The sequence below is a fragment of the Numenius arquata genome, chromosome 8 (assembly GCF_964106895.1).
Source record: "Numenius arquata chromosome 8, bNumArq3.hap1.1, whole genome shotgun sequence".
Taxonomy (NCBI): domain Eukaryota; kingdom Metazoa; phylum Chordata; class Aves; order Charadriiformes; family Scolopacidae; genus Numenius; species Numenius arquata.
In genome coordinates, this window is record NC_133583.1 from 33,048,561 (window position 1) to 33,070,142 (window position 21,582).

Below are 21,582 nucleotides of genomic sequence, written 5' to 3' on the forward strand. Positions count from 1 at the left end.
AAACCAAGGTTACTTCTTCTCCCTGATCAAATTAAGTTTCTAGTTCTTTTTCCCCCCTCCCTGTTTTCTACTTCTTTCTTTTTTTCTTTTCTTTTTTAAATTCCTCACCTCTGCTTTTATCTAAAGACCCTGACTGTTTAGGACTAGATTTTGTGTGCAGATTCAGTCTTGAAAAGTAAAGATACGTTAAGAAAAGCCACCCCATGCCTCTTTTCAATTCTCCTTCCATGGCTCTCCTCATGCCGGCAATGCTTGGGTCTCTGGGGAGAAGACATGGATTTAGTTTTGGGAGCTTGTTGGGTAGCATAGCAGTGAGTTTACTCACCAAAGATTTTTATTCCCTGGTCTTTCTGAGAGTTTTGCAGTGGTGTTTGTGGCAGAGAGAGGGGGCTGAGTGATCTGTGGGGGAGTGGGTTTTAGCCCGTGGCAGCTCTGAGCTGAGCCCTGTATGTCCTCAGCTCCCTGCCTCCCACTGCAGGAGACAGCTACAAAATCACCTTTATCAAATATATATAATCCCACAACCAAGGATTTAGGCTATCAGGCTTGCAAGTGTGGGACAAACGTTGACACACTGTGGTTAAAAATGTTGCTGAAACTTGCATATATGATATGCTTTCTTTTTTAAACTAAAAACTGTAGACAGTGCCCCAGATACAATCAGGATGCACCTCACCAAGTTTTGCATAGACAAACAGTTTCTGTCTGAAGAGGTATCGGAAAAGCTGGCGATTTCAAAGAGTTTCCATTAAAGCTTTATGATGAGAAATTGAACACAAACCTCACAGAATATTCAAAGCATTAAAACTAACCCTGTGTGAAATTTCCCACCAGTCCCTCTAGGAGGACATGTACTTCCAGAGGAGGAGGCGGGAGTTTATGCTCCATTTTAAGACTCCTCGAGCACAGTCCCGACCAGGATGGCAGCAGAAGCTGCCTGTGTTAACAGATCCTCACGGGACATGCGGTGGAGAGAAATAGGAGGCTTTCTTGGAGGCATTTGAAGTCTGATCTTGCTCCCTTGAGCTGGGTGGGAAATCTGTTAGTGCGCATAATGCAGGCTGGGATGTGATGAAAGGTGGAGGGTGTGGGGAGGACTGTGTGGCTCGGCGTGTGTACCTGTGGGTTGGCGCTTGGACCCCAAACTGCCAAATGCATTTGGCTTGTATTGGAAGAGTGGCTGAGATAAAGAATTGGGAAGAGGAGAGGAGGAGGCAGAAAATGGCTCTCAACCGAAAAAAAGGCCTGTTAGGAAGGAAATGATTTGCTACGTTAATTTTTTAGGCATGAAGGGATGGCAGGAGTTGCACCAAGATCCACATGACTCAGTCTGGTGTTCATGATGGCTCCAGCACTGGGTGTTTTAGTGGAAGGTGGAGGAAATTGTAGAGCTGATGGCTGTGGGGGGTGACTTAATCCCGTTCTTCTCTGTCTTTCAAAGGTCATTCGAAGCCCAAGGGTTTCTGTCCCTTCCAAAATTCTGCAGCATTATGATTAGGTGTCATTACAGTTGCTGCCTATAATATGCCAACATTAGCCTTTCAGTGCATACACATTCCCCGCCATCCTCTTCCTCAGGAGCAGAGGGCTGAACAGCCTGACAAATCTTTCCTCTGTCTTGCCCTGCCCTGTGCTCCCTGGATGCAAGGGCAGGCTGTGCCAGCACTGCCGGTCGAGGTTTGCTTGCTGCACGAGGGAGACAACAACCGATGCTGCAGGTTCTGTTTTTTGTGAGGTCTCCATTTCCCCAAAGGAAGCTGCTAGTTAATAGTGGACCTTTTGGAGGCAAAAGACGTCCATTCCTGGCTTTGTGGGGTCTTGTTGCAGCCTTGCAGCATCATTTCACAGAGAGAGGTATGCTGCATCCCCTGGCCGGTCGCTCCATTGTGGCTCAGCCTGGGCCACCAGCCAGAAGGGCAGATAGCACGGAGGGAAATTATATATTGCAAGTTCACGATTTCACCTCTGTCTTGGTATCCAAGCGGCTCCACATGCTTCATGTCTCTTCTCCTGGAGTAAGTGGGCACAGAGCTTTTCTCACACCTGTGCAGGACTTGGCTGTTTATGTGTCTCTCCTTGCTCTTTTGCTATTTGGGACATTTATTTCCCTGGGCCGGAATTCTTCTTGCTAGGAAGGGGCTGGGGTGACTGGAACAGGTTGCCTTTTGCTGTCTGGGTCTGTAGTTCATGACCAACTGGCAGTTTCTCTATCAAACAGGCTCGGTGACTCAGCCCCCCTTGGACAGCAATCCATCACAGGGGTTTCGTGTGGGCTTTCAGAGGTTTCAACCTCCCTGTGTGGGCATGGCTGGGGAGATGGGCAGCAGCAGCTTGGGAGAATGGAGATGGAATTACCTTTCTGTCCCCTGGGATTGGCAGGTCGGCAAAGGTTGCTGGCAGGGGAGGCCGTTAAAGAAGTTTGTGGAGAAGACCCCAGCCAAGGCTAATGAGCGGACAGAGACAGAGCTCAAATCGCTGATGCTGCAGCAGACGGGGTGCTGCTGTGTGCTTGTGTTTCCCTTGCTAAAACTGGAGGCCCTAGGTGCGTAAGGATCAACACTGGTAAGATGTTGAAGACACTTGGTGCAAAACTGGGAAAGGGTAAGGCTGGGCTGTGAGCACGGGGGTGGGAAGGAAAGAGCTGTAATATGCTATTTTTGATCTGTAGGCTGTGCACAGGACACAAACAGGAGCGGTGGCTCGATGCTGAAGCCAGCACTGCAGGGCTTGGTAGTTCAAGATGATCCAGCATCTATCCTTAAGGCAACAGCCACCCTCTGGCCAGAGGCTGAGCCGGGGACCTGCACCTCCTCTAGTTGGAGTGATAACAGGTCAGCGTGTGCGAGATCCACCCCTGAGGCTGGCATAAAATACACGTATCCTTGGGCAGAGGTTTGTCTGCCAGTTAAAACCTGTGCTTTGTTAGTCCCAAGGCACAGGAGGGGCTGTGCCATGCCAGCCAAGTTGTCTTACCCTGTGGACCTTTCCGTCTCCATGCTGCTGCAAGTGGCTTTCTTTGGCAGCTGCACGGCAAGGGGCTGTCCTGCAGCATGGGAGGAAGCTCTGTGGGCCACAAGGAGACCATGCCCCACTTGGCAAGGTGTGAAGAGCATGTGCGACTGCAGGGAGACGCTGATTTTCGTGGAGTGGCAGATTTCTTGGGACAAAATGTTTTTTTCCTGGGAAGTACCACTGCTGCAGAAGTTGGTATGGCTTCTAAAGCTGTTCCCCAGCTACTGTGTGGAATCTTACAGCTTTTCTCTTGCTGCGTTAATGAGGAAGGGGTGAGAGTTTGCTGCATCACTTTCTGTTAGCTCTAAAACACACATTGGCTCAGGAGAAAGCCCCTTCCTGTATTAGAAATGCCACAGCGATGAGCAAGCCAACTTCATGGCTGGCTTTTGCTCAGTCTCTGAAGTTCGAGTACAGCATTGGGGCTCCAGCTTCAAACACCAGCATGGCTGTGGTTGTGCTATGGCTGATGGACCCTGCAGCCATTAATGAGCTTGCGGGAGCGCTCCTCTCTCCTCCGAAATGCTGTGACTCACGTCTGACCGTGGAGAGGAGCAGCTGCAGCCTCCAGGAGAGCCTGTAATGAGGCCAGGATCTCCAGCACGGGGCCTGCTTTCTGTCAGCTCTTGGAGGAGACCGTGGGTAATTACCTCTCCTGTCTGCTCTTCTCCGCTGCCGGCTTCGCTTCAGGTTCAAACGTTCACTGACAGGGAGAAGGGTTTTCAGATACATAATTTAAAATTCTGATGGCATGTTGTCAGGTCAACATGCTGCAACATGGGAAGAGATTTTACATCATAAGGACTCCGGTGTCATTCTTGGCTATGCTGCTCATCTGGCACATTTCTACCTGTTTGAAGGGTACATGGTGCGTGGGTTTCTGGCTGCCTTTGGGTTTCCCTGCAGTGGGGTTATAGGTGTGCATTGTCTCTTCTCACCAGACTTTTGAGGTCTTTGGTCGCTACCTCGGTCTGGTCTCATGTTGGGGATCGCGCTGGATGCTCAAGTTTATTGTTCTGTATTGGGATGGATAAGCTGGAAATGGTAGGTGAATCTTGGAAGAAAGAAGGTTTTGCTTTTGCCAAGAAAGGTTGGACCAGATGATCCTTGAGGTCCCTCCCAACCTGGTATTCTATGATTCTGAGGTTGAGAGGAAACAAATCCAGGCTAGAGATCACTATAAATTGCTGTAACCCTTCCTTTACCTGATGTTAGCACCTTTACAGTGGGGAAAACCTTTTATAAGGGTTCAATATGATGTTCTATCAGTTGGGTTTTTTTAGTGCATGTGTGCACAAACTTGGCTTGGAGTTAAATCTGTGCTCTAATTGTCCTCTATCTACAGCCTGTGCTTTGCTGAGTTGGGTAATGTGCTCTTTGTTGTGCAAAGTAGAGTCAAGTATCAAGGGCATTACCTGGTCATGGGAGAGAAGGACCCTGGTGGTAGTCTCTTCACCTGCCTGTGGTAACACTGGGGAGGGACGCTTCACCCTGTAAACTGCGTCTTGCTCTTGAGGCAGAACAATTGCCTGGATGCTTTGCACAACCTTGCAGGAAAGTATGCCTAATCAAATAGCAGGGTCTTGTTGTGGGCTGAGACAAGCTTTTCCTGCTCTGTGCTGATGGACCAAGGACCTTTCTTTGGGATAACTGTGTCTCCTGCCCTTTCTTCTGGCCTGTAAGGGAGCAGTTCCTGGCTGTCCCAGTGTGACCTTGGTAAAGGAATGGCACAGATCTTTTGCAGAGGAGGAAGAGCCCTGGTGCAAACAGATGCGGAAGTGGCTGAAACAGATGAATATTTCAAGCTGGGGGAGTAAGGTGGGTCTCTGCTGCCCATGAGCCAGGTCCAAGTGGGAGACAAAGGGAGGAAGCGTCCTCAAACCAGGACACGGGGAAAGGAGAGTGCCAGCCTTTGCGTGCTTGAGAGCAAAGGTTCAGCTTCTGTCTCGGTGTTTTTCCTTGCCTGCTGCCAGCCACCTTCCCTGCCTCAGCATGGTGTGCTGGGCATGCACTGCAGCATTTTTGTCCAGCTGCCTGTCTGTGACTCGGGGCATCTGGATGAAAGTCAGGGGTGAACACACATAGACCAGACATGCCTGCACTGGAGCCAGGGTGGCAAGGCAGGCAGCGCTGCAGGCAAAACTCTTTCCAACAGTAAGATCCCTGCACTGTCCCAGATTTGGGGCCATGGGTAGGAATGGAAGCAAGGTAGTGTCTCTGTCTGGAGCAAAGTGATGCTGAAACCTGGTGTGGAGGGGCATCACAGCTATAAATCAAACGACTGGGGTTTGGGGGTTGGTGTTTGGGTTTAAGGTTTTTTTTCCCTTTTTTTCTTTTTCTTTTTTTTTTTTTTTCTCCCCCTCTTGCTTTTCTCCAGGACTGTTACCCTTTCAGCCAGGAGGTGGCTCTGGAGCACGCTGTGGAGCTGGGCACAGCTCAGTGTGCAGTAGCCAAAGCGACGGGGAGAATCTGCGACCGTCACCAGTTCACGATGAAAGGCAGATGGCCTTTCTTCTAGCTTCCAGACGGGATGCGTGCGTGTCCTCTGACACACATATGCAGAGGCAGCTTCATTGAATTTCCAAATGCTTCTGACACTCTGTGCTCTGATGCAATGTTTAGGAAGTGGGGAACATGCTTCTGGTGCTGGTAACATAAGCTTGGCTCAGACTGTCCTTTGGGAGCAGGGATGACTCCAAACGCAGTGTCATACCAGATGCAGGCTCTTCTCAAGAGCTCCAGACCTGCAGAGAAAGTTGTTGTGCGAGGCAGCCGTTCTGAACTATGGAAAAGAGGAGCTGTCTTTGTGCTTGCCACAGTCCCCAGGGAGGATGTAGGACATGAGGGGCAAAGCAGGGAAAGCCTTGATTGACAGAAGCAGCATAGAGGAGCATAACTGCTATCTAGGAAGATACTAGCATCCTAGGCTTTGGAGTCTGTGCCAAAACTTATGCCTGGGACATACAGTGCTGCCAAATCTAAATGACTTGCTCTCTGTCATCCTTGGGCAGCACTATGCAGGGGAACACCTGACAAACGGAAAACTCTGGGCTTTAGTCCTTCTGTGTGAGGAGAACAAGATCACAGTAGCCCAGGGCTCTCCTTGTGGTTGAAGCTTTGGGATGCCCTGGAAGCAGTGAGTCCCTGCTCTTCTGTTAGTACTGTAGTATGGCTTCTAGTGGGCTCCCCTATACTGAAGACTGTTGCCTGGGGAGAACTTGGCAAAATATATCCACAGAACCTGCCAAACACACACCTTTATGTATACCCCATATGTGCCACTCTGGGGTATCCTTCTGCAAGAAATCTAGAGGAATTAGGCCTGGAAATCTAATTTACTTTGCACTTTGCTCCTCCGTAGTTGCTCAGAGAGGAGCTGGAGGGACCTTTGATTGTGAAAACTGGAATTCACATTGGTTTCCCTCACCCCACAGGGAGAGAGGGCTATTAGTTGAGAAGCTCTGTACCATGACAAAAGGGAGAAGGATGTTGTGGGGGACATGGAAAGGCTGGAAGGAAGCCTGGCAGCTTGAGACAGAGGTGTGCTGGCAAGGGCTGAGCTTTCAAGGATTTTGAAGTCTCTCCTTCCCAAACCTCTTAATTCCAGTGACCTACAAATGTCAAGGCAAATCTTGGTTCTTGCTTACGCAGGAAGCAAAATCTCCTGTCCCTGTGCTTGGCTGGGCAGGAGGAGATGGGAGACTTTAAGGACATGTCCCTGACACTCACTTGGCATGGTGGCTGTCCTGTCCCCACAGGGTCTGGCCAACCCATGCAGCCCTAAGTGTGGCAGTTCATGGCTTTTAGCGTGCTGTGGCCTCAGCTTACGTGTGAGATGCTGTTGGTGCTTTGTGTGTATGCTCTGAAGACCTTGTCTCCTCCAACAATGGTGCTGGGTCAGGACAATGCCTTGGGGGAGCTGCCTTCGCTGGCTGAAAAGTTGCTTGTTCAGATGGGGACAAGTTGTGCTCAGCATTGCCGTCAGCTGGTTGTGGGGAACCCTGTGGTTTGGCATCAGTGTCCTTATTACCAGCTGCAATGGTAGGCTGCCGCAATTAGCAGCTAATTTGTGTGTGTGTGCCCTGCTCATAGGAATGAGGAGAAGTCATTGGGTCTGGTTTAGGTGGCTCTGTCATCAACGAAGCACAATGTGATCCCTCAGGCAAGATGTACCAGTTTGCCTAGACTTCTGCAGGCTGAAGAGTCAACCTGTAGCAAGCAGAGGAGGGCAGAGTGTGCTCACTTAAACTACACTCTTTTATGGAAATGCATAAATACAGTGCTGTGACTGAAGCAATGGGGAGCCTTGCATACTGGTTTAGGACTTGTTATACTGCACACAGGGACCGTCCCACCCAGGAGAAGTTCTGACAAAGCTTTGTCTCTTTACTCCAGTGGCCCAGCTGTGCTGTTGGCGGTGCAGGCCAAACATTTGGTCCCCTTTCCGATGTCTGGGATTAATGGGGAGTCTTGCACTGACTTTGTGGGCTTGGAGATAAGTTCAGAATGATTTGCCTGTTGACCTGCAGAAGTCTGTGGCAGGACCAAGGACTGCAGCTGAACCTCAGCCTTCTCTGCTGATAGCCCATCTGCAGCCCGACTAGTTTGGCTGGGAGCCAGCGCCTACAAATGGGCCCTGCTGTGAGCTACTGATTGTTTGCTCTTCATATCCTATTTACGGAGGTGAAAGTTGAAGGAAGAGTAAGGACTTTAATTCAGCTCTAGAGTCTCTGCTGTCTACTGGCTTGTGCTTTGCCAGTGCTGTGTAGAGTGGAGAAGGCAGGTTGTTTTAGCACCACTAGTCTTCAATCTGGGAGAAGACTTCTGAGGACAGACCCCAACCACAGGCCCTCACGTGCTAAATGAGTTGGATCTAGAGTTATAGGTCTTTCATTTCTCATTGAGGTCTATAGGGCGAGATCTGCTTCTGCAGAATGAAGTTAGTTGCAAGTATTGAACTGAAAAATCCAAACTTGTTGCCATATTTCAAAATGCACAGTGAAGCCTGTCTGACTTTTGCTTGTCTATGACTTCTTTTGGAGCTAGAGAGAAAGAGAAGATTCCCCAGGCTCCATGTGAGGTGCAACAGTAATTCAGTCTGGATTGCTGGATGCAGAGTCCGTTGTGGGCTGTTGGAGGAATACGTGCTCTGCTAGGGTTAAATGCTTACATGAAATCAATAGAAGTTTTATTGCCACCATGTGACTTCAGCTGGAACTCTGCCATCCGTAATAGAAGCTGTGCTAGGTCTCCCCCCCTCCAACTACAGGACAGATATATTAGTCTAGACAACTGAAAAATAGTGGTATATTGGGAGGCTGCGTTTTCATTATGTAAATGGAGCTCTGCAGGAGGATTAATTGATTATTCAGTTACTGTGGATCTGTCTTGGATGCCCTGGCAAGATGAGAGAACCTGATGGAAGCTCTCCAGTGATGCTATATGGTAGTACAAAGGAGTCCTTGAGCATCTCCTGCTCCTCTCCAGACAATGCACAGCGTGGGCACGTTGCAAGTTGCTTTCCCTATAAGGGGACTTGTTTCCCAGAATGGTGTAAGTGTCTTCATGCTTTATGACTGGTGATTATATCCTGATACAGGTAACAAAGACTTCCGAGTGATAGCCAGAAACAACCTGTTTCAGCCTACAGCGTTGCTGTTCGGAGGGACACACCTGTTGACCAAGGTCTTGCCGATGGCAGCTGGAGACCATCCAGGGGGCCCATGAGGAAATGTATTGTTACAAGTGCTGGGAGTTGTGTGAGATAAATCCACTTCTGGAGGTTTGCTCCTAGCTGAAATGCAAGTGTAATGCATTTTCTTAGTCTCAGCCCAGCAGATGAGCGATACAGATACAGTGGGGCAATAATTTGGAAAGTTAAGTTGGGGGAATGAGGGCACCATGATGGGGGAAGGCCTGAAGGTGTGTTTATTGGACAGCCTGAGAGCTCTTAAGAGGAGGTCCAGTGGACAATGTGACACTCCAGGTGAATGTAGTACCATTTAGACATCAAGGTCAGTGCCCACAGCTGACTATTTTGGAGCAGGGATCAGCTGCTAAGAGGAATGGCTACTGAGTGAATGGTGGTGACGTTCTGCTCTCCTTTCTATGTTGCACCCATACATGGCATTTTGAGGCAAAGGAAAGGATAGCTTTCCTGTATGCATGCTGAGGTCTCCACTGCTGTCTGCATCAGGCAGGGTGTCCAGGTGTGGGGACAGCTCTGGAGCAGCTCTGCTCCCTCCAGGGCCACAGGGAGAGTGGAGTCTTTTTGTAGGTAAGCAAGCAGGGCTACCACATCTTTATAACTAAATACGTCCCTTCTGGCCAGGATAACACATTATAGCACAGAGAGTATTTTCTGAATCGGAAATACCTGTAGTGCCCTCCACAGTGGTGGGAAATAGATCTGCACAGTCTGTTGGACTCAGGTTGCTGGAGGAAGAAAGGACAGCTGTGGTGAGATGGATGCAATCACTTTCTGCTGTCCTGCTGTGTGGGATATAATTGCTTTATCGCTCTCTGCTCTTCCAAAACCATTTTGATACTGCTGCCCAGATCACATTTTGTGAAGAACATTTTAAAACAAAACTAGCCTTTGGCCTGAAATAGATCACCTGTGGAAAGTTTTGCAAGCTATCCTGACGTTTGGAGACTGGGTGTGGAAAAGCTGTGATACTGGACCAATGGAAATTTAGATTCTGTTTCTTATGGGTAAGTGCAGATACTGGAACTGAGGGCAATGTATCCCCAAACTTTGGTGGGAAACAACTCTTTGGGAATTGAAAAGGTTCTAGTAATGAAAGTACAGTGATTTCAGAAAGGCCTGCTTGTGATAGGAAAAAAAACCTTGCCTCTCCTTCCATGCCTGTAAAAAAATTAAAATTCATCTATCTATCTATCTCATTAAATGTAACACACTATTCCAGAAAGTTTGTAGAGCGTCTTGTAATTCTGCTGAGAACAGGGCAAGAAACTTTCTGGAGACCAAAGAAAGGACCACAAGTGATGAGATCCTCCTTTTTCTATGAGAAGAGAGTAAACTATGGCCAACTACCCCCTTCTCATGGGCACTACTATTGCAATAGATCTGAGATGGCTTTATACATGCATCTCCCATTGTTGTGAAGCCAGCAGAGGAGACTAATTGTTAGACTGTCAGGTCTTTAGGTCAAGGCTTCCACTGAAGTTGGGATTTCTGTCATTTATCTCATTTATACTTGTTGATGCTTTGTTCAGTATTGGCTGTGTAGAGGCAGTTCAGCACGTGCTCTGTGTTGCAGACATGTCTTGTGCATCACTAGGTGTCTTTGCTCTTTTTTTTTTTTTGAAGCCGCCAAGCGCCAGCAATTTAAGTGCAGTGCAAAACTCTGCAGACATGAGGCTTATTTGCAAGGCAGAGATGCATTTCCATATCCTGTCTCATGGATTCCCGAACAAAGATGTTTACAGGAAAAAAAAAAAGGCACTAATGCTACAGGAGGAGGGGGGAAGCATAATGTATTCTTCAAATGTTTGTATGTCAGCAAAATGCCTGCAAACCATTCAATAGATTAATCCTGTAGCTGGCCTAAAAGGAATGGATTTCTAGCCATAACTGAGATTGGGAAAAATTGATTTCCATGTTCTTGTTGACTGAATAAGATAAAAACAACTGCCTTGGCACTCATTACTGGGCCAAGAATTCAGATCTCTGCTGCTGAACTGCATGCAGTGTCAGGTTGAATACTAGAACCACCTGTGCTGGTTTTGGCTGAGATAGAGTTAATTTTCTTCATAGTAGCTAGTGTGAGGCTATGTTTTGGATTTGTGCTGGAAACTGTTGGTAATACAGTGATGTTGTGGTTATTGCTGGGCAGTGCTTACACAGAGTCAAGGCCTTTTCTGCCTCTTGCACTGCCCTGCCAGCGAGCAGGCTGTGAGGGCACAAGAAGTTGGGAGGGGACACAGCCAAGAGAACTGACCCAAACTGACCGAAGTGCTATTCCATACCATATGATGCCATGGTCAGTATATAAAGCTGAGGGAAGAAGAAAGAAGGCAGGGGATGTTCAGAGTTATGGCTTTTGCCTTCCCAAGTAACCATTACATGTGATGGAGCCCATCTTTCGTGGAGATGGCTGAACACCTGCCTGCCGATGGGAAGTGGTGAATGGATTCCTTGCTTTGCTTTGCTTTTGCGTGAGCGGCTTTTGCTTTACCTATTAAACTGTCTTTATCTCAACCCACAAGTTTTCTCACTTTTACTGTTCTGATTCTCTCACCCATCCCACCGTGGGGGAGTGAGCAAGTGGCTGTGTGGTGCTTAGTTACTGGCTGGGTTAAACCACACCACCAGCCCAGCCCAAGGACTGATGAAAAAGGACTTTTCAGGAGCCAAATCTTAACCCTTTCCCATTGTGGGAATGGGATTTGCAGCACAGCATGACTGCTAAAACGCCTGGTGGCTTCGTATAGATGTATGGCTGGATGCTTTGGTCTTTCAGCCAGAACTATAAAGGCACTTCTCGTAAGCAAAAACGTGAGAATGGGGAGAGGATCTCAGCTAATCTTTCTACATCAGCTGCTGCTAGAGATGATGCATGCTTTGCCACCTTGAGCCTGGCTATTAACTTGAGCTCTTGAACAATGTCTTAAACTCTTTGGGATAACTACTGCTCTTTGGCACTCAGTGGTCCTTCACATCCGGATTTGAAAGATGGAAATAGTGGCTGGTCTGTACTGGTGAAAGTGCTAGAGTGCATATCATCCAGTGGGCTTCACTGAAGTTGTTTCCTCTAGCTCTAGATATACAAATTTCATTTCAAAAGGCAGTTCAAAAGAAGAAATTTAAAATATGTTTGGAATTCAGGAAGGATATTTGCTGGTTTTACTGTTAAGCAGCTCTTAGCCAGGGGAATAATGAGCTTATGACATGACTGGGTTGGAAATTCTCATTGTTTTCCCTGACTCTGACAAAAGACAGTAGAAAAGATGGAAGAAAATACTGGGTAGGACAGGAGCTGACATCTGCAGGTGGTACAGCCGTGACACACTCTCTCCAGACCCATCTGTGTTCCCCATGCATGGGGAGTTGCTGGCTGTGCTGGCATGGTCTTTCCCAAGTTCTTCTAGGCTGGATGGGCTACATCCTCCTGCTGGGTGCTGTGTAAGAGAGCTGACCTCCAGCTCAGGAAGAGATGTGGGCAGCCATGGTGCCTGGATGGCTCTGGCTCAGTGGAATGCCACTGGTATCATCACGTGAAGGAAGTCCTGTACTCAGGAGAAGCGCAAAGCCCTGCAGTGCAAGAGATGCCACCTGGGAAATGCTTTGCATCTTCTCTTTCGTTCACCACAATGAGCAACGAACAGGATCTTTTCAGTTAAGCCTAGTATTCAGTGCCTCAGTTTTGATTGATCAGTCTCCAAACATGACCAGTGAGTAGGACAACACATTCAGCTTGACCTAATTCTTTTTCCCACTTCTGTTCTTGTTTTTAGTACAGTTGGAAAAGTCTATAAAAATTACCCCAACCATCTCTTCAAATGCTTGGGACTGAGGGAGATCTTCTATGCTTTGTTATTACACCATTTCAGGAGCCTTCCTTTTCCCCCTGGGGCTGATTCGCTTCAGAGCACCTGCATGCAGGAAGCAGAGGAGGTAAGCGATACAAACTCGGTTTGAGGTTCTCCAAATCCAAACAAATGCCTCTCAGATCCCCAGTCTCTTGTGTTGTGGATTAGGCCTGTGTGAAATGGTAAATCCCTGTCCTAAAATTCCTCAGGCAAACTGGGAATCATGGCAGTTTTTGACTGACTGCAAACAGATCACTTGATAACTCTCAGTCTTATTGACATAACTCTAAAAATACACCGCAAAGTGTAAATAATAAATGTGTAGTATCTGCACTGGAGCAAGTAAACACCGCCTGATGTTGTCTGATATTTCACTGGCAAGGTGTCCTCAGTGATGCTCCAGCAGAATAATTTTCCAAGCGAGTGACTTGCGTGACAGGTGGATGTGCTGAGCTAATGCAGCCGCGCACGGAGCTGGTTCTGGGAGAGGAGGCGCGTGGGGCCGGCCTGGGTTTTTTGCTGGAGACGGCAGCGAGCAGATCACGGCGGGTCCCCTCCTGCCGGCTCTCAGCAGCTCGGTGGGGAGGTGCGAGAAAGCGCCTGGCAAGCTCGCCTTGGGCTTGCTGACACGGGTGTGTTGCTAAAAGCTTTTTTCCTGTGTGGTGTGGATACATCGGCTTCTGAGGCTGAATGACACACTGATTAATAATTCATGCTGGCAGTATTGACTGTTGGGAGCTAATCTGAGAACGCCTCAGTGAAAGCCGTTAGTACGTTTGCCCTGGGTGAAGAAGCTGTCTTCCTGCTCAGGTGCTGGGGTCATGCAGTAAAGACAGTCTCCTGACGGCAAGGTGGCTGCTGCTGTGCAGCCAAATCCTTTCCAGGCTGGCAATTATGGCAGCCAAGACTGTGCTCCTTGTTACCCAGAGTGTGCTCCCATTCTCCTGCTTTCTAAGGTGTCCCAAGGTGGCTGGAGACTCAGACTATTAAAGAACAGCTTTTACCGTATTTCATAACTTGCAGGTGGACTCTTGTGTCTGCAGTCCCAGATATGCTGGGGTTTGAAATCCTTCTGTGACGGGATGGTCTCTGGGTCGACTCTGCAGTTGCTGCTCTGGCACATCATTGTGTGTAGGCACACTCTGTGATCTTTCCAGGGAGGTCCAAGGCAGGAAAGGATACACAGGCTCAACTTGGCTGGCCAATCTACTGAAGGATCCAGAGATACTTTGGGAACTTGGCTAGCAAAATGACCCTGGTGGAGTCACATCCACCAAGAAGGGGATGTGATTTCCAGGAACTGGGAAAACAGTTTGCATAGATTTTAAAGGATTTTAAAGGAATTCATGGCTTGGAATGCTGCTGTGATCCTGGATGGAGGGTGCCAACCTCTGTTGTGCCTGGTTGGCAGAGGTCTTCCTTCCTTGACCACGTGGAGACAACAGAAAGTCTCTGAAGTTTCCCTGGGGCTGAACGCTCTAGGCCTGTACAGTAACAGTCTGCAATGTCTGTGTTCATGAGTGGCAGACAGAGGAGACCAGCGATATGTGTCCAGGCATCCTAGGGAAACTACTCTTAGCTACAGCAGTCACAGAGGCCCATCATGATCTGCCTTTCCTCTCCCCTTGTCCTAGTGCACAGTGCAACATTGCACTGACTTTTCCAAATAAGATGTAAAACTGAGCTGATGGGCTTTTGCAAGCAAAGCTCTGTTAACAAGAGCGGGGATGTTAACCTTGGATCCCTGCCCAAATTGAAATGGATATAATCTCTAAATGGCTCATACCAAGATGAAATCCACTTATAAGGGAATGCTTATTCCTGTCTCCCCTGCAGTGCTGATATGTTGAGCATAGAGGGGACAACAAATTGTGAGTGGGTGAATTTTGTGTTGAATGTGGTAGGGACTAAACCAGCCCTCTCTCCTTTCTGGATGGATATTGTTCTGTCTTCAAGAATATTTGACAAAAATGAGGTGGAATCAAGAAAAAAAAAAACCAACCCAGAACCGACCAGATCCTGATTGAAGCCTCTATTTTGATGGACTCTGAATGAATCCTGAGTTGTGCTATCCTTCATGGAAATACCTTACGCTCAGCACTTTCCAAGATGCCACAGTCACTGGGCCAGGGTTGTGCTGTCGCCCAGCTCTGTGTCATGGAGAGCGCTCCAGGCTGGAGTAAGACTCCAGAGCACTTGGCTCAGAGATCGTGTTTCTCTTTCCACCTTGGTCTGGGGGAAAGCAGCTGAGAACCTGGGGGCTGGGGTTAAAAGGAGCACTGGGGACTTACCTTGAGTAAAGGCTGTGCACCAGGAGCCTGGGGAAGGGCAGTGCCTCATGCAGCTGATGAGTTCTGTTGCCGGCCTGCACACCAGGATCAGGTTGCTCCATCACCCAGGAGGTGTCTGGTGGCATAGTTTGGAGATGCAGTACTGTGCTTCACTGTGGCTTAACATCTGGGTAATGGAGAATCTCTGCCAGGGTCAAATATTTATGTATGGACTGTAGCCCTGTGAAAAGAGATGTCGTGGCAGATGTTAGCCACTGTAGGAACATGGATGGGGGGGAATGTCGCATACTTCCCTTCAGAGTCCCGAGAGGTAGAGCAGGATGATGAGGCTGAACAGCACTGGGGAAAGGACTATGGAGGAGCAGAGAGATAAGGTCTTACTGCCATGGTCACACTCAGATGTTGATGGTGTTCTTTAGAGGCAGGAGAAGTCAGGACAACAGGCATCTCCATGTGCAGTGCAGCAGGAATAAGGTGGTGAACACAGCATTGTGCTAGGTAACACAGCTACATATATATGTTCGATAAGATGGAATAAGCTGGATGTCTGAAGTAGCCGTGTAAGCACTTGCTGCTGTGCTCGGAGGACTGTGTGCTTGATGCTGGGAGATGTGCGGTAGCAGTGTAGGAACATGACGTATCTTGGTCATGCAGCAGGACTGGACCAAGTTCTGGGAAGATGCTTGCAGCTTCAGCTTCACCAAACACTCGCTCTGACTAATGCAAATGTTGCTTTGGAGATGCTGAGAGGTTTTTCTCCCCACCCCTTAAAAAGAGCATATGTTCTCACTACTAACAAGCAGGTTTGCGAAGAGTCTATTTTTAAGATGATTACAGGGTATCAGTAGCTGTTCCAGTGTCAACTGTCGGTTTTGTTTCCTTGTCGGCAGTAAACTGTTGGCAGGTTTGTGCACCAGAGGTTTACTCCTTCCCAGCTGTAATTGCACAGCACAGAAATTATCACTTGCTCTGTGCATGCCTCTGCTGGTTTCTCCCTCTGAGCCTGCTGTTCACAAGCAGCTCCTCCAAGCGCTTTCTACCCAGTGAAGAGCCGTGTCGTGGCATCTCCTGCTGGCAAAAGGCAAGGCCTGGCTAGCTCTAAACAGCAGAGATAAGACTAAATGTGGAATTATAATATATGTGTACTTGATATCGGTGCATCCCACTTCGTTGCACAGAGAAAGAGCCCAGAACCCAGTTCCTCTCCCAGTAAGCCAATTGCAGAGACTGGTTTTTGCAGGCAGTTCTCCCTGTGTATTATATAAAATTATACCTACAGCCCCAGCTGGGATCTTCAGGGTATTGAGGAGGGGTGATCTGGTGGCTGAGTCTCCGGAGAGCTGGTGTTCTTCAGCTTGTGCACGTGGCTGACACAAAGCTTGGTCTTTCTGCACCTTGGGTCCTTGTTTGACTGGCAGGCAGAACAGCATGGCTGGTTTCCACCGGGCTCTTCTCCACGTGACCACAGAGAATTTGAAGTCCTCTGATGCTCGTGTGAAAGAGGATGTGAAGTCCTGCTACAGCAAAGGCTGTGTTTGGTAGAGGGCATTGGAGTGCTAACTCACACCATCCCTTTGTTCTGCCACCACACTGCTAAACCAGAGGTAACTTATGGAGGAGGAAGCAAATAGCATCCTTTATTGGGAATTAAGGAAATCACATTGTAAACAATTGCATCCTTTTGGTTTTTTTAAGAGTCTAAATAAACCCTTGATAACCCAATAAACCATGACTGCAGCTCTGCATACAGAGGTGACGGGGGAGTTCAGTGGGAAGTGCCAGCTAATGGGAGGAGGGCTCAGGAGTCCTTTCCTTACCCCACAGGGCATGTCCGGTAGGAAACAGCCACTTGAAGTGTGCTTGTTCCTTTTCCCTTGATGTGGTAGGCAGCTGGCACCGCAACAATGCCCGAGTGTGAAGTCTGCTCCCTGTCCTTCGGTGCAAGTCCTTGGCACACCTCTGGGTTCAGGCTCAGCCTTCTCCCCCACCCTGAAAGTTTCCAAGTGCCACCGAACCGATGGGAGAGAAACGATTGCTGTGTTTCCCAGGCTGACACCTCCCGCTGAGCAGCCTTCCCCGCAGGAACGGCAGTCCTCTCACGTTACTCTGGGGACACAATGCCTTGGTACTGATGGGACCAGACAGGATCCGTCACTGTGCTGATGTGTCTCCTCCACAAAAAATCCTAAATGACACCAGTGTCTGAGAGACGAGGAACAAAGGAAAAACAAACAAAAATTTCTGTTTGTTGTGCTCCCCTCTGGTCATCTGTCATCCAAATCTGGAGTGGGGACTGTGGACTTCACTTGTGGAGGAGGGCTTGGGGTTGGGGGTTCTGCTGGGGATATGAAACGTGTTAGCTTTTTTCAAGCCTTGCGGGCCAGAACACTGGTTCTGCTGGGCTGTGTTTATGGACTATCTGTCCCTGGTTTTAGCTTGTTTCTAGAGTACAGGCTCTTCTGACTGGTACCATAACCAGCCCCTTGCAGTAGGGCAAAGAGGGATGGGGTAGGGCTCAGTGTTGCTTGTGCTACAGCATAGGGTCACAGAGGAAGAGGCATCAGAAGGACCTTGCCAAGGTCAAGTGAGTCTGTCTCCATGCCCAAGGTAAGATCAACTCTACCTATGTCGTTTCTAGACTAATCTGTTTTTGAAGACCCTTGGGGATAGAGGTTGCTCAACCTCTTTCAGGTCTTCTAACAAGAATAATGTAACAAGCATAGCGTGTTGGGGTTTTTTCCCTCCCCCCTCCCCCCTTGTCTGACCTAATCTTCCTTGCCTCAATTTTTAGCCTGTTGTTTATGTTCTGTGGTGGATGTGGCTGAAAAAAAACATTTCCCTTCCTATTTCTAGCAAGCTGTTTGAAAGCTGTCCTTGGATCAATGAGGACCAACTGGGATGGCTGTGCTCCTGCGCAACGTGTGTGACAGATGTGTCACCTCTGGGCTCGCTCTCTCCAAATGGTCCATTTCTGTCTCAAAACAAGTTAGCCAAAACCAGAATACCAGATTTATGATGAAAATCAGCCCTTCACAGTGAGAACCTGAGATACTCTTGCTTGAACAAGATGGATGGGGAACCTTGCCCAACTGAGGATGCTGACATTAAGCCTTCAAGGCATTGTGGCCTTAGCTCTTGAGAACAGTGTGTTTCATTCATCTGGGAAAGATTTCTCCCAGATGTGTTTTCTGTTTTTAAATTGGCTGGCAGAGTTTTCCCCTCTCTTTACATAGACAGCTGCTATTTTCTAGCTTCAGCAGTGGAGGTACTTTAAAGTTGGGTGGGTTAGTGGTTGTGAAACAGTCTAGGCTGTTCAGTTTCATAGGATTTAAGACTGACTTACTGTTTGTGTCCTGAGTGTGCTAGGAAAATTCTTTGCTTTGCCTGGAGGCCATTTCACACTTAAATTTAAATTGTTGGCTTGACTCTCCCTTTGTGTAAGTAGAGAGTTGTGTTTTCTATAACAATCTCTTCTTGTCTGTTATAGCAATATTTTGGGACCTGCCCTGATAGCTATTTTGAGTGGCATCACTTTGAAGTGTGCTGGAGCTACCTGTTTTGCAGAGAATGGAGGAGAGATGGCCAAGGCAACCTGAAGAGTGTGCTGTGGAAAATGGCAGTGCATCTAATTGAGGTAAGGAGACTACCAAGGACAGGACAGCCAGCCGAGAAACGTACAAATTATGCAAGGATAGCTGGACTAAAACCTTGCAGAATAAAGTCTTTCTGGCCCTGTAGGCTATCCTCCAGCAAATGATTTTCTGTGGACCTCACAGAGGAGTTGTGAAGAACTGGCTGCACAAAACAAAACACAACTTACATTAACCTGAGATAACAAAACATCCAGTTCTTTAAAAATGCCCCAGTCTGAGAAGCTGAAGTCCTGGAAAACAGTCTTAAAAGTAAATAACCTAACCTGTAGCTTTGACTAATTATACAATAAGGCCACTAGCTTCCCTTCTACAGGCAGATGAAGTGAGTTGGAAATTAAGGGTACTGGTACGGTGACAGCAGAGCTTGCGATGAAAGCACTGGGTCTTGTCCCTGGGCAGCCCCAGTTAAGAAATAAATGCATCTGCAGGCACCAAGTCTCCTGCCTGCTGCTGGGACTGCTCACTGGTGATGACATCTCAAATATGTTTTAATAACCAGCGGCTGTTAATAAGCACTAGCTACTTCACCAGCTTAGATGCATCTCTTTAAATTTAAACAGGATTAGATAAGGTAGGGAGATTATTAAATACCCAAATGAACATTAAGCAGATATATTGGAGGCTTAACAACTCTGCAGCAGATTGTTAAATTGCTCTAAATATTTCCCTACTAGTCTGGGGGTATTTAATTAAAACAACCCCTCTAGTCCTCCGTAATGTGCCTAGCAGGCCTACAAGCCCCGTGCAGGGCAGGACCCTAATTGGCAGCGTTACCGTAAAGCTGAGCTGTGCTTGAGGACAATTAAAAAACCAACAGCCCCCCCCCCCTCCCCATCCCACCCCACAAACCACCCCAAGCCCCTCTAATTAGTGTGAGAAATGACGACAAAACAACTCCGAGTGTCTCCAGTGACAGGTGCACAAATAACAAGGCTGATGAAAGATTTTGCAATTAAGATTGCGCTATGAAGATTAATGGGATATTTTCATAAACTGATGTAAGATTGCCTATAACCCAGTCGCCTCCACGTAGCTCCATCTCCTTCTCACCAGCCCTTGCGTATCTCTTGTTTCTCAGATTTCCTTTGCCCCGTATTTTCCAGGTTTGTGTGGGTTTTTGTTCCCAGCACTTTTTCAGGTTTCTGATGTTTCCTGGTGTTTTCCTTCTCTTGCCTAGGCTGGTGTTTACTAAATATAAATCTTGAGTTTCTTCTCCATTTAAACTTCCTGGGCAGGGGTAGAAGTGGAGGTGTCCACATGGAACGTCTTTGCGACATTACTCCATCGCAGGCTGTGTTTGCGGAGCACAGGGCAGTGGATGACTTGCAGGTATTTTCGAGGTAGCTCAGCTCTGGTGTTGCTGCATTGCACAAGAGGGACTAGGGTCTGCCAAATTGCCTTTCTAGCATGATTTTCCAAGATGGTGACGTTTCTAATGTTGTGCTCAGCAATTACTTCACCTTCCCATTTATTTATTTGTGGGTGGGTTTTTTTTGGAGCTGTTTGAGTGGTTTCCCCGGCAGTGATAGATCATGATCTCAGAGGGATTAAGCCACATGGAAATGCATGGCTGGGTAGCAAAGGGAGACTGTTAGCACCCTACTGGGGAAGGGCATACGGTGTATGATCAAGCTTTATTAGCGCCCTGAGGGTCCTGCTGCAAAGCACACATCTGGCTCTAGAGCCGCCTGTGCCCGTGGCTTTCCGAGGCCCATGGGTCACATTGCCTGTGCCTCTTCCCAGCGATGTCTCCCTTGAGCGTGCCAGTGATCCTGTTAACCCAGTTTAAATGTGATACAACCACTGCCTGATAGGAAGCATTAAACTGGCGGAGAAGTAAACTGAGAGCTGGACCAGACACCCCTTCCCACGCACTCTTCAAAGAGGGAGGGAGATTTGCACTTATCGCCCAAACCCACTCCTTTTCCAGACGTGTTTGCCTGTTGCTGCTGTCATTGTTACTTCATTACTCCTAATTGCCTGTTACTCTTGATATCTCCAAGGCAGGCTAGTACACAGGGAATTTACATTTTTAATCTAGTGAAGGCAGTGATTGGACACACAGCCTCCGGTCCTGGTTTTCTTCCTCTCTCAATTGCTACCGTACACCAGGTTTGATGTCCGGCTTCCCAGTCTGTCTGTGCTTACTGGCTGCCCCTCTGCCCTTGATTTTCCTTCCTGACCTTGTCCTCAGCCCCGCCAGTGGCTTTTTGTCGTGACTTTCCCATGAGGCCTTGGAGGGTCTTGTTAGGAGAATGAGTCAGAGGCACTGGGGGGGGATGTTAGTGACATTAGTCCTGCCTGGCTGGAGTGGGCTCTTTCTCACCAGCCACGGTCTTCAAGGCTGCCCTGGACCTGCAGAACTGGGGATGTATAATCCCATGTGCAGGGATTTCAGAATACCTGGGGCACCAAAACCAGTACAACCACTCCCACACTATACTGGTTGTTAACTCTTGCTGGGGAAGTGTGTAAACAAGACCCTAGTGAGTTGCTGTTTGCCTCCTGATTCAGAGCCTCTCTTCTGTGTTTCCCAATGCCTCTACCCCTAGCGAAGGCACTGTAAATTCTTCCTGCAGTTTGTGAACAGTCTTTAAATGAGAGTTAGTGCAGGGACAGCTGCTTGTTTCAGCCACTTGTTTGTGCAGAGGGATGCTGTGCACTCCAAGCTCTGACATGCTTTCCGTAAGGTCCATGTGAAAGATCTAGTCCAGCAAAAAGGCAGGGGGATTGCAGTCTCCTAAGGAAGAGGCGCTAATTGGTGGTGACACAGAAATGTAGTGTTTCCTGAGCATGGTATCTGTCTGACAATATTCCACTCACCAAAGCAAACAAGCAGAAATTAGGTCTTTCTGTCTCTTGTCCATGAGCCTTTTTGACTTGATATCTCATTGTCTCTAGTCTCCTTTTAATTGCTCAGCTGTTGTCCTATTAGTGTCAATGCTTGGCGCAGCGCAGGGGTTATAGCTGAGATGCTCTGGCTGGTGTTATGCAGGGTGTCAGCCTGCATAAATAGAGTGGTTTTTCCTGTTCTCACAAATCTCCTTTCCCATCCCCTCCTCACCATCAAG